At 39.0% G+C, this 12,605-nt stretch overlaps 10 non-coding genes across 10 annotated transcripts; all 10 read right to left on the bottom strand.

The window, feature by feature from the left end:
- Positions 1 to 695: 695 nt before the first annotated feature.
- Positions 696 to 767, bottom strand: TRNAE-CUC (transfer RNA glutamic acid (anticodon CUC)). The gene has a single exon. It is a non-coding gene; the product is annotated as a tRNA-Glu (tRNA).
- Positions 768 to 2,581: 1,814 nt separating this feature from the next.
- Positions 2,582 to 2,653, bottom strand: TRNAE-CUC (transfer RNA glutamic acid (anticodon CUC)). Its single transcript has one exon. It is a non-coding gene; the product is annotated as a tRNA-Glu (tRNA).
- Positions 2,654 to 3,512: 859 nt separating this feature from the next.
- Positions 3,513 to 3,584, bottom strand: TRNAE-CUC (transfer RNA glutamic acid (anticodon CUC)). The gene has a single exon. It is a non-coding gene; the product is annotated as a tRNA-Glu (tRNA).
- Positions 3,585 to 5,384: 1,800 nt separating this feature from the next.
- On the bottom strand, positions 5,385 to 5,456 carry TRNAE-CUC (transfer RNA glutamic acid (anticodon CUC)). Its single transcript has one exon. It is a non-coding gene; the product is annotated as a tRNA-Glu (tRNA).
- Positions 5,457 to 6,487: 1,031 nt separating this feature from the next.
- Positions 6,488 to 6,559, bottom strand: TRNAE-CUC (transfer RNA glutamic acid (anticodon CUC)). Its single transcript has one exon. It is a non-coding gene; the product is annotated as a tRNA-Glu (tRNA).
- An 859-nt stretch (positions 6,560 to 7,418) lies between these two features.
- Positions 7,419 to 7,490, bottom strand: TRNAE-CUC (transfer RNA glutamic acid (anticodon CUC)). Its single transcript has one exon. It is a non-coding gene; the product is annotated as a tRNA-Glu (tRNA).
- An 867-nt stretch (positions 7,491 to 8,357) lies between these two features.
- TRNAE-CUC (transfer RNA glutamic acid (anticodon CUC)) lies at positions 8,358 to 8,429 on the bottom strand. The gene has a single exon. It is a non-coding gene; the product is annotated as a tRNA-Glu (tRNA).
- Positions 8,430 to 10,228: 1,799 nt separating this feature from the next.
- On the bottom strand, positions 10,229 to 10,300 carry TRNAE-CUC (transfer RNA glutamic acid (anticodon CUC)). The gene has a single exon. It is a non-coding gene; the product is annotated as a tRNA-Glu (tRNA).
- An 856-nt stretch (positions 10,301 to 11,156) lies between these two features.
- Positions 11,157 to 11,228, bottom strand: TRNAE-CUC (transfer RNA glutamic acid (anticodon CUC)). Its single transcript has one exon. It is a non-coding gene; the product is annotated as a tRNA-Glu (tRNA).
- An 857-nt stretch (positions 11,229 to 12,085) lies between these two features.
- On the bottom strand, positions 12,086 to 12,157 carry TRNAE-CUC (transfer RNA glutamic acid (anticodon CUC)). The gene has a single exon. It is a non-coding gene; the product is annotated as a tRNA-Glu (tRNA).
- Positions 12,158 to 12,605: the final 448 nt, after the last annotated feature.

The following is a 12,605-nucleotide window of genomic DNA, read 5'->3' as shown; positions in this document are numbered from 1 at the left end:
TTTTGTCTCCATCTTGTCTAGAGAGCCACATTTGTTTCCACTGAGTACCAAAAATCAACAATAATATATCGAGGGGTTTGAGTCCCTTGACACCAAGTATTTGGAAGTCGAAGGTAAGAATGATTTCCGATATGAGCTCAAATGGCTTTTTGTGCAAAAGAATGGAATGAATGGCTAAAAGCTCTTGTGGTCAGCATTTTTCGCTGCAAAGAGCAATTTTAATCTAAACTAACTTTGTCTGCAAGGTATGTGTCGACCTTTGAATGCAGGAACTATTGCAGAAAAAAGTGGCACTCCCCTGTCAGGAATTGAACCAGTAAACTAAGAAAACTGCTTGCTAATTAATATGGGATATTCCACAGAGTTGCAGAAAACATATAGGGTTTTAAAAATAAAAAAAAAAAAAAAAAAAGAGTGTTGCCTTCACTAAAAAGCTGTTTTTCATTTTAGTAGTTGAATCCTGCCTCATTTGAGCTGGAGTTAACAGGTCACTTCAATATACTGAAGATTGTAAGTTTTTTCCTCAGACGGTATGTAGTTTACTCATTATCTTTCGCAGGAGAGCCTAGAAACTTTACCATTCAGTTCCAATATTCTATGGATAAGTAAGGAAATTTTAGGTCAAATGACAGGCCACAATGGCCAACCAATTGCGTCGGCCTTTGAATGTCGAAACAAGCACAGAAAAATTTGCATTCCCATACCGGGAGTCGAACCCGGGCCGCCTGGGTGAGAACCAGGAATCCTAACCGCTAGACCATATGGGAAATGTTGTGCTGTGTAGTCGATGATGTGGAAAAAAAGAACTTTATTTCTTTGAGTAAGCAACTTCTGCACGTTTGCAACAGAAGCTTTCCTTGTTAGCACAATAGGTGGCGCGTCAATCTCAAACTCTTAAGGTCATGATTGTGATCCTCACATGTGGCACTTTTCTTTGGAGATTTTGTCTCCATCTTGTCTAGAGAGCCACATTTGTTTCCACTGAGTACCAAAAATCAACAATAATATATCGAGGGGTTTGAGTCTCTTGACACCAAGAATTTGGAAGTCGAAGGTAAGAATGATTTCCGATATGAGCTTAAATGGCTTTTTGTGCAACAGAATGGAATGAATAGCTAAAAGCTCTTGTGGTCAGCATTTTTCGCTGCAAAGAGCAATTTTAATCTAAACTAACTTTGTCTGCAAGGTATGTGTCGACCTTTGAATGCAGGAACTATTGCAGAAAAAAGTGGCAGTCCCCTATCAGGAATTGAACCAGTAAACTAAGAAAACTGCTTGCTAATTAATATGGGATATTCCACAGAGTTGCAGAAAACATATAGGGTTTAAAAAAAAAAAAAAAAAAAAAAAAAAAAAGAGTGTTGCCTTCACTAAAAAGCTGTTTTTCATTTTAGTAGTTGAATCCTGCCTCATTTGAGCTGGAGTTAACAGGTCAATTCAATATACTGAAGATTGTAAGTTTTTTCCTCAGACGGTATGTAGTTTACTCATTATCTTTCGCAGGAGAGCCTAGAAACTTTACCATTCAGTTCCAATATTCTATGGATAAGTAAGGAAATTTTAGGTCAAATGACAGGCCACAATGGCCAACCAATTGCGTCGGCCTTTGAATGTCGAAACAAGCACAGAAAAGTTTGCATTCACATACCGGGAGTCGAACCCGGGCCGCCTGGGTGAGAACCAGGAATCCTAACCGCTAGACCATATGGGAAATGTTGTGCTGTGTAGTCGATGATGTGGAAAAAAAGAACTTTATTTCTTTGAGTAAGCAACTTCTGCACGTTTGCAACAGAAGCTTTCCTTGTTAGCACAATAGGTGGCGCGTCAATCTCAAACTCTTAAGGTCATGATTGTGATCCTCACATGTGGCCCTTTTCTTTGGAGATTTTGTCTCCATCTTGTCTAGAGAGCCACATTTGTTTCCACTGAGTACCAAAAATCAACAATAATATGTTGAGGGGTTTGAGTCTCTTGACACCAAGTATTTGGAAGTTGAAGGTAAGAATGATTTCCGATATGAGCTCAAATGGCTTTTTGTGCAAAAGAATGGAATGAATGGCTAAAAGCTCTTGTGGTCAGCATTTTTCGCTGCAAAGAGCAATTTTAATCTAAACTAACTTTGTCTGCAAGGTATGTGTCGACCTTTGAATGCAGGAACTATTGCAGAAAAAAGTGGCACTCCCCTATCAGGAATTGAACCAGTAAACTAAGAAAACTGCTTGCTAATTAATATGGGATATTCCACAGAGTTGCAGAAAACATATAGGGTTTTAAAAAAAAAAAAAAAAGAAAAAAAAAGAGTGTTGCCTTCACTAAAAAGCTGTTTTTCATTTTAGTAGTTGAATCCTGCCTCATTTGAGCTGGAGTTAACAGGTTAATTCAATATACTGAAGATTGTAAGTTTTTTCCTCAGACGGTATGTAGTTTACTCATTATCTTTCGCAGGAGAGCCTAGAAACTTTACCATTCAGTTCCAATATTCTATGGATAAGTAAGGAAATTTTAGGTGAAATGACAAGCCACAATGGCCAACCAATTGCGTCGGCCTTTGAATGTCGAAACAAGCACAGAAAAATTTGCATTCCCATACCGGGAGTCGAACCCGGGCCGCCTGGGTGAGAACCAGGAATCCTAACCGCTAGACCATATGGGAAATGTTGTGCTGTGTAGTCGATGATGTGGAAAAAAAGAAATTTATTTCTTTGAGTAAGCAACTTCTGCATGTTTGCAACAGAAGCGTTCCTTTTTAGCACAATAGGTGGCGCGTCAATCTCAAACTCTTAAGGTCATGATTGTGATCCTCACATGTGGCACTTTTCTTTAGAGATTTTGTCTCCATCTTGTCTAGAGAGCCACATTTGTTTCCACTGAGTACCAAAAATCAACAATAATATATCGAGGGGTTTGAGTCTCTTGACACCAAGAATTTGGAAGTCGAAGGTAAGAATGATTTCCGATATGAGCTCAAATGGCTTTTTGTGCAACAGAATGGAATGAATAGCTAAAAGCTCTTGTGGTCAGCATTTTTCGCTGCAAAGAGCAATTTTAATCTAAACTAACTTTGTCTGCAAGGTATGTGTCGACCTTTGAATGCAGGAACTATTGCAGAAAAAAGTGGCAGTCCCCTATCAGGAATTGAACCAGTAAACTAAGAAAACTGCTTGCTAATTAATATGGGATATTCCACAGAGTTGCAGAAAACATATAGGGTTTTAAAAAAAAAAAAAAAGAGTGTTGCCTTCACTAAAAAGCTGTTTTTCATTTTAGTAGTTGAATCCTGCCTCATTTGAGCTGGAGTTAACAGGTCAATTCAATATACTGAAGATTGTAAGTTTTTTCCTCAGACGGTATGTAGTTTACTCATTATCTTTCGCAGGAGAGCCTAGAAACTTTACCATTCAGTTCCAATATTCTATGGATAAGTAAGGAAATTTTAGGTCAAATGACAGGCCACAATGGCCAACCAATTGCGTCGGCCTTTGAATGTCGAAACAAGCACAGAAAAATTTGCATTCCCATACCGGGAGTCGAACCCGGGCCGCCTGGGTGAGAACCAGGAATCCTAACCGCTAGACCATATGGGAAATGTTGTGCTGTGTAGTCGATGATGTGGAAAAAAAGAACTTTATTTCTTTGAGTAAGCAACTTCTGCACGTTTGCAACAGAAGCTTTCCTTGTTAGCACAATAGGTGGCGCGTCAATCTCAAACTCTTAAGGTCATGATTGTGATCCTCACATGTGGCACTTTTCTTTGGAGATTTTGTCTCCATCTTGTCTAGAGAGCCACATTTGTTTCCACTGAGTACCAAAAATCAACAATAATATATCGAGGGGTTTGAGTCTCTTGACACCAAGAATTTGGAAGTCGAAGGTAAGAATGATTTCCGATATGAGCTTAAATGGCTTTTTGTGCAACAGAATGGAATGAATAGCTAAAAGCTCTTGTGGTCAGCATTTTTCGCTGCAAAGAGCAATTTTAATCTAAACTAACTTTGTCTGCAAGGTATGTGTCGACCTTTGAATGCAGGAACTATTGCAGAAAAAAGTGGCAGTCCCCTATCAGGAATTGAACCAGTAAACTAAGAAAACTGCTTGCTAATTAATATGGGATATTCCACAGAGTTGCAGAAAACATATAGGGTTTAAAAAAAAAAAAAAAAAAAAAAAAAAAAGAGTGTTGCCTTCACTAAAAAGCTGTTTTTCATTTTAGTAGTTGAATCCTGCCTCATTTGAGCTGGAGTTAACAGGTCAATTCAATATACTGAAGATTGTAAGTTTTTTCCTCAGACGGTATGTAGTTTACTCATTATCTTTCGCAGGAGAGCCTAGAAACTTTACCATTCAGTTCCAATATTCTATGGATAAGTAAGGAAATTTTAGGTCAAATGACAGGCCACAATGGCCAACCAATTGCGTCGGCCTTTGAATGTCGAAACAAGCACAGAAAAGTTTGCATTCACATACCGGGAGTCGAACCCGGGCCGCCTGGGTGAGAACCAGGAATCCTAACCGCTAGACCATATGGGAAATGTTGTGCTGTGTAGTCGATGATGTGGAAAAAAAGAACTTTATTTCTTTGAGTAAGCAACTTCTGCACGTTTGCAACAGAAGCTTTCCTTGTTAGCACAATAGGTGGCGCGTCAATCTCAAACTCTTAAGGTCATGATTGTGATCCTAACATGTGGCCCTTTTCTTTGGAGATTTTGTCTCCATCTTGTCTAGAGAGCCACATTTGTTTCCACTGAGTACCAAAAATCAACAATAATATATTGAGGGGTTTGAGTCTCTTGACACCAAGAATTTGGAAGTCGAAGGTAAGAATGATTTCCGATATGAGCTCAAATGGCTTTTTGTGCAACAGAATGGAATGAATAGCTAAAAGCTCTTGTGGTCAGCATTTTTCGCTGCAAAGAGCAATTTTAATCTAAACTAACTTTGTCTGCAAGGTATGTGTCGACCTTTGAATGCAGGAACTATTGCAGAAAAAAGTGGCACTCCCCTATCAGGAATTGAACCAGTAAACTAAGAAAACTGCTTGCTAATTAATATGGGATATTCCACAGAGTTGCAGAAAACATATAGGGTTTTAAAAAAAAAAAAAGAGTGTTGCCTTCACTAAAAAGCTGTTTTTCATTTTAGTAGTTGAATCCTGCCTCATTTGAGCTGGAGTTAACAGGTCAATTCAATATACTGAAGATTGTAAGTTTTTTCCTCAGACGGTATGTAGTTTACTCATTATCTTTCGCAGGAGAGCCTAGAAACTTTACCATTCAGTTCCAATATTCTATGGATAAGTAAGGAAATTTTAGGTCAAATGACAGGCCACAATGGCCAACCAATTGCGTCGGCCTTTGAATGTCGAAACAAGCACAGAAAAATTTGCATTCCCATACCGGGAGTCGAACCCGGGCCGCCTGGGTGAGAACCAGGAATCCTAACCGCTAGACCATATGGGAAATGTTGTGCTGTGTAGTCGATGATGTGGAAAAAAAGAACTTTACTTCTTTGAGTAAGCACAACTTCTGCACGTTTGCAACAGAAGCTTTCCTTGTTAGCACAATAGGTGGCGCGTCAATTTCAAACTCTTAAGGCCCTGTCACACACAGAGATAAATCTGCGGCAGATCTGTGGTTGCAGTGAAATTGTGGACAATCAGTGCCAGGTTTGTGGCTATGTACAAATGGAACAATATGTCCATGATTTCACTGCAACCACAGATCTGCCAAAGATTTATTTCTGTGTGTGACAGGGCCTTTAAGGTCATGATTGTGATCCTCACATGTGGCCCTTTTCTTTGGAGATTTTGTCTCCATCTTGTCTAGAGAGCCACATTTGTTTCCACTGAGTACCAAAAATCAACAATAATATATTGAGGGGTTTGAGTCCCTTGACACCAAGTATTTGGAAGTCGAAGGTAAGAATGATTTCCGATATGAGCTCAAATGGCTTTTTGTGCAAAAGAATGGAATGAATGGCTAAAAGCTCTTGTGGTCAGCATTTTTCGCTGCAAAGAGCAATTTTAATCTAAACTAACTTTGTCTGCAAGGTATGTGTCGACCTTTGAATGCAGGAACTATTGCAGAAAAAAGTGGCACTCCCCTGTCAGGAATTGAACCAGTAAACTAAGAAAACTGCTTGCTAATTAATATGGGATATTCCACAGAGTTGCAGAAAACATATAGGGTTTTAAAAATAAAAAAAAAAGAGTGTTGCCTTCACTAAAAAGCTGTTTTTCATTTTAGTAGTTGAATCCTGCCTCATTTGAGCTGGAGTTAACAGGTCAATTCAATATACTGAAGATTGTAAGTTTTTTCCTCAGACGGTATGTAGTTTACTCATTATCTTTCGCAGGAGAGCCTAGAAACTTTACCATTCAGTTCCAATATTCTATGGATAAGTAAGGAAATTTTAGGTGAAATGACAAGCCACAATGGCCAACCAATTGCGTCGGCCTTTGAATGTCGAAACAAGCACAGAAAAATTTGCATTCCCATACCGGGAGTCGAACCCGGGCCGCCTGGGTGAGAACCAGGAATCCTAACCGCTAGACCATATGGGAAATGTTGTGCTGTGTAGTCGATGATGTGGAAAAAAAGAAATTTATTTCTTTGAGTAAGCAACTTCTGCATGTTTGCAACAGAAGCGTTCCTTTTTAGCACAATAGGTGGCGCGTCAATCTCAAACTCTTAAGGTCATGATTGTGATCCTCACATGTGGCACTTTTCTTTAGAGATTTTGTCTCCATCTTGTCTAGAGAGCCACATTTGTTTCCACTGAGTACCAAAAATCAACAATAATATATCGAGGGGTTTGAGTCTCTTGACACCAAGAATTTGGAAGTCGAAGGTAAGAATGATTTCCGATATGAGCTCAAATGGCTTTTTGTGCAACAGAATGGAATGAATAGCTAAAAGCTCTTGTGGTCAGCATTTTTCGCTGCAAAGAGCAATTTTAATCTAAACTAACTTTGTCTGCAAGGTATGTGTCGACCTTTGAATGCAGGAACTATTGCAGAAAAAAGTGGCAGTCCCCTATCAGGAATTGAACCAGTAAACTAAGAAAACTGCTTGCTAATTAATATGGGATATTCCACAGAGTTGCAGAAAACATATAGGGTTTTAAAAAAAAAAAAAAAGAGTGTTGCCTTCACTAAAAAGCTGTTTTTCATTTTAGTAGTTGAATCCTGCCTCATTTGAGCTGGAGTTAACAGGTCAATTCAATATACTGAAGATTGTAAGTTTTTTCCTCAGATGGTATGTAGTTTACTCATTATCTTTCGCAGGAGAGCCTAGAAACTTTACCATTCAGTTCCAATATTCTATGGATAAGTAAGGAAATTTTAGGTCAAATGACAGGCCACAATGGCCAACCAATTGCGTCGGCCTTTGAATGTCGAAACAAGCACAGAAAAATTTGCATTCCCATACCGGGAGTCGAACCCGGGCCGCCTGGGTGAGAACCAGGAATCCTAACCGCTAGACCATATGGGAAATGTTGTGCTGTGTAGTCGATGATGTGGAAAAAAAGAACTTTATTTCTTTGAGTAAGCAACTTCTGCACGTTTGCAACAGAAGCTTTCCTTGTTAGCACAATAGGTGGCGCGTCAATCTCAAACTCTTAAGGTCATGATTGTGATCCTCACATGTGGCACTTTTCTTTGGAGATTTTGTCTCCATCTTGTCTAGAGAGCCACATTTGTTTCCACTGAGTACCAAAAATCAACAATAATATATCGAGGGGTTTGAGTCTCTTGACACCAAGAATTTGGAAGTCGAAGGTAAGAATGATTTCCGATATGAGCTTAAATGGCTTTTTGTGCAACAGAATGGAATGAATAGCTAAAAGCTCTTGTGGTCAGCATTTTTCGCTGCAAAGAGCAATTTTAATCTAAACTAACTTTGTCTGCAAGGTATGTGTCGACCTTTGAATGCAGGAACTATTGCAGAAAAAAGTGGCAGTCCCCTATCAGGAATTGAACCAGTAAACTAAGAAAACTGCTTGCTAATTAATATGGGATATTCCACAGAGTTGCAGAAAACATATAGGGTTTTAAAAAAAAAAAAAAAAAAAAAAAGAGTGTTGCCTTCACTAAAAAGCTGTTTTTCATTTTAGTAGTTGAATCCTGCCTCATTTGAGCTGGAGTTAACAGGTCAATTCAATATACTGAACATTGTAAGTTTTTTCCTCAGACGGTATGTAGTTTACTCATTATCTTTGGCAGGAGAGCCTAGAAACTTTACCATTCAGTTCCAATATTCTATGGATAAGTAAGGAAATTTTAGGTCAAATGACAGGCCACAATGGCCAAACAATTGCGTCGGCCTTTGAATGTCGAAACAAGCACAGAAAAATTTGCATTCCCATACCGGGAGTCGAACCCGGGCCGCCTGGGTGAGAACCAGGAATCCTAACCACTAGACCATATGGGAAATGTTGTTCTGTGTAGTCGATGATGTGGAAAAAAAGAACTTTATTTCTTTGAGTAAGCAACTTCTGCACGTTTGCAACAGAAGCTTTCCTTGTTAGCACAATAGGTGGCGCGTCAATCTCAAACTCTTAAGGTCATGATTGTGATCCTCACATGTGGCCCTTTTCTTTGGAGATTTTGTCTCCATCTTGTCTAGAGAGCCACATTTGTTTCCACTGAGTACCAAAAATCAACAATAATATGTTGAGGGGTTTGAGTCTCTTGACACCAAGTATTTGGAAGTCGAAGGTAAGAATGATTTCCGATATGAGCTCAAATGGCTTTTTGTGCAAAAGAATGGAATGAATGGCTAAAAGCTCTTGTGGTCAGCATTTTTCGCTGCAAAGAGCAATTTTAATCTAAACTAACTTTGTCTGCAAGGTATGTGTCGACCTTTGAATGCAGGAACTATTGCAGAAAAAAGTGGCACTCCCCTATCAGGAATTGAACCAGTAAACTAAGAAAACTGCTTGCTAATTAATATGGGATATTCCACAGAGTTGCAGAAAACATATAGGGTTTTAAAAAAAAAAAAAGAGTGTTGCCTTCACTAAAAAGCTGTTTTTCATTTTAGTAGTTGAATCCTGCCTCATTTGAGCTGGAGTTAACAGGTCAATTCAATATACTGAAGATTGTAAGTTTTTTCCTCAGACGGTATGTAGTTTACTCATTATCTTTCGCAGGAGAGCCTAGAAACTTTACCATTCAGTTCCAATATTCTATGGATAAGTAAGGAAATTTTAGGTCAAATGACAGGCCACAATGGCCAACCAATTGCGTCGGCCTTTGAATGTCGAAACAAGCACAGAAAAGTTTGCATTCACATACCGGGAGTCGAACCCGGGCCGCCTGGGTGAGAACCAGGAATCCTAACCGCTAGACCATATGGGAAATGTTGTGCTGTGTAGTCGATGATGTGGAAAAAAAGAACTTTATTTCTTTGAGTAAGCAACTTCTGCACGTTTGCAACAGAAGCTTTCCTTGTTAGCACAATAGGTGGCGCGTCAATCTCAAACTCTTAAGGTCATGATGATTGTGATCCTAACATGTGGCCCTTTTCTTTGGAGATTTTGTCTCCATCTTGTCTAGAGAGCCACATTTGTTTCCACTGAGTACCAAAAATCAACAATAATATATTGAGGGGTTTGAGTCTCTTGACACCAAGAATTTGGAAGTCGAAGGTAAGAATGATTTCCGATATGAGCTCAAATGGCTTTTTGTGCAACAGAATGGAATGAATAGCTAAAAGCTCTTGTGGTCAGCATTTTTCGCTGCAAAGAGCAATTTTAATCTAAACTAACTTTGTCTGCAAGGTATGTGTCGACCTTTGAATGCAGGAACTATTGCAGAAAAAAGTGGCAGTCCCCTATCAGGAATTGAACCAGTAAACTAAGAAAACTGCTTGCTAATTAATATGGGATATTCCACAGAGTTGCAGAAAACATATAGGGTTTTAAAAAAAAAAAAAAAAAAAAAAAGAGTGTTGCCTTCACTAAAAAGCTGTTTTTCATTTTAGTAGTTGAATCCTGCCTCATTTGAGCTGGAGTTAACAGGTCAATTCAATATACTGAACATTGTAAGTTTTTTCCTCAGACGGTATGTAGTTTACTCATTATCTTTGGCAGGAGAGCCTAGAAACTTTACCATTCAGTTCCAATATTCTATGGATAAGTAAGGAAATTTTAGGTCAAATGACAGGCCACAATGGCCAAACAATTGCGTCGGCCTTTGAATGTCGAAACAAGCACAGAAAAATTTGCATTCCCATACCGGGAGTCGAACCCGGGCCGCCTGGGTGAGAACCAGGAATCCTAACCACTAGACCATATGGGAAATGTTGTTCTGTGTAGTCGATGATGTGGAAAAAAAGAACTTTATTTCTTTGAGTAAGCAACTTCTGCACGTTTGCAACAGAAGCTTTCCTTGTTAGCACAATAGGTGGCGCGTCAATCTCAAACTCTTAAGGTCATGATTGTGATCCTCACATGTGGCCCTTTTCTTTGGAGATTTTGTCTCCATCTTGTCTAGAGAGCCACATTTGTTTCCACTGAGTACCAAAAATCAACAATAATATGTTGAGGGGTTTGAGTCTCTTGACACCAAGTATTTGGAAGTCGAAGGTAAAAATGATTTCCGATATGAGCTCAAATGGCTTTTTGTGCAAAAGAATGGAATGAATGGCTAAAAGCTCTTGTGGTCAGCATTTTTCGCTGCAAAGAGCAATTTTAATCTAAACTAACTTTGTCTGCAAGGTATGTGTCGACCTTTGAATGCAGGAACTATTGCAGAAAAAAGTGGCACTCCCCTATCAGGAATTGAACCAGTAAACTAAGAAAACTGCTTGCTAATTAATATGGGATATTCCACAGAGTTGCAGAAAACATATAGGGTTTTAAAAAAAAAAAAGAGTGTTGCCTTCACTAAAAAGCTGTTTTTCATTTTAGTAGTTGAATCCTGCCTCATTTGAGCTGGAGTTAACAGGTCAATTCAATATACTGAAGATTGTAAGTTTTTTCCTCAGACGGTATGTAGTTTACTCATTATCTTTCGCAGGAGAGCCTAGAAACTTTACCATTCAGTTCCAATATTCTATGGATAAGTAAGGAAATTTTAGGTCAAATGACAGGCCACAATGGCCAACCAATTGTGTCGGCCTTTGAATGTCGAAACAAGCACAGAAAAATTTGCATTCCCATACCGGGAGTCGAACCCGGGCCGCCTGGGTGAGAACCAGGAATCCTAACCGCTAGACCATATGGGAAATGTTGTGCTGTGTAGTCAATGATGTGGAAAAAAAGAACTTTATTTCTTTGAGTAAGCAACTTCTGCACGTTTGCAACAGAAGCTTTCCTTGTTAGCACAATAGGTGGCGCGTCAATCTCAAACTCTTAAGGTCATGATTGTGATCCTCACATGTGGCACTTTTCTTTGGAGATTTTGTCTCCATCTTGTCTAGAGAGCCACATTTGTTTCCACTGAGTACCAAAAATCAACAATAATATATCGAGGGGTTTGAGTCTCTTGACACCAAGAATTTGGAAGTCGAAGGTAAGAATGATTTCCGATATGAGCTTAAATGGCTTTTTGTGCAACAGAATGGAATGAATAGCTAAAAGCTCTTGTGGTCAGCATTTTTCGCTGCAAAGAGCAATTTTAATCTAAACTAACTTTGTCTGCAAGGTATGTGTCGACCTTTGAATGCAGGAACTATTGCAGAAAAAAGTGGCACTCCCCTATCAGGAATTGAACCAGTAAACTAAGAAAACTGCTTGCTAATTAATATGGGATATTCCACAGAGTTGCAGAAAACATATAGGGTTTTAAAAAAAAAAAAAGAGTGTTGCCTTCACTAAAAAGCTGTTTTTCATTTTAGTAGTTGAATCCTGCCTCATTTGAGCTGGAGTTAACAGGTCAATTCAATATACTGAAGATTGTAAGTTTTTTCCTCAGACGGTATGTAGTTTACTCATTATCTTTCGCAGGAGAGCCTAGAAACTTTACCATTCAGTTCCAATATTCTATGGATAAGTAAGGAAATTTTAGGTCAAATGACAGGCCACAATGGCCAACCAATTGCGTCGGCCTTTGAATGTCGAAACAAGCACAGAAAAATTTGCATTCCCATACCGGGAGTCGAACCCGGGCCGCCTGGGTGAGAACCAGGAATCCTAACCGCTAGACCATATGGGAAATGTTGTGCTGTGTAGTCGATGATGTGGAAAAAAAGAACTTTATTTCTTTGAGTAAGCAACTTCTGCACGTTTGCAACAGAAGCTTTCCTTGTTAGCACAATAGGTGGCGCGTCAATCTCAAACTCTTAAGGTCATGATTGTGATCCTCACATGTGGCCCTTTTCTTTGGAGATTTTGTCTCCATCTTGTCTAGAGAGCCACATTTGTTTCCACTGAGTACCAAAAATCAACAATAATATATTGAGGGGTTTGAGTCTCTTGACACCAAGAATTTGGAAGTCGAAGGTAAGAATAATTTCCGATATGAGCTCAAATGGCTTTTTGTGCAACAGAATGGAATGAATAGCTAAAAGCTCTTGTGGTCAGCATTTTTCGCTGCAAAGAGCAATTTTAATCTAAACTAACTTTGTCTGCAAGGTATGTGTCGACCTTTGAATGCAGGAACT

The sequence above is a fragment of the Anomaloglossus baeobatrachus genome, chromosome 4 (genome assembly GCF_048569485.1).
Source record: "Anomaloglossus baeobatrachus isolate aAnoBae1 chromosome 4, aAnoBae1.hap1, whole genome shotgun sequence".
NCBI classification, from domain to species: Eukaryota; Metazoa; Chordata; class Amphibia; order Anura; family Aromobatidae; genus Anomaloglossus; species Anomaloglossus baeobatrachus.
Note: the sequence above shows the minus strand (reverse complement) of the source record. Positions and strands in the feature narration are given on the sequence as shown.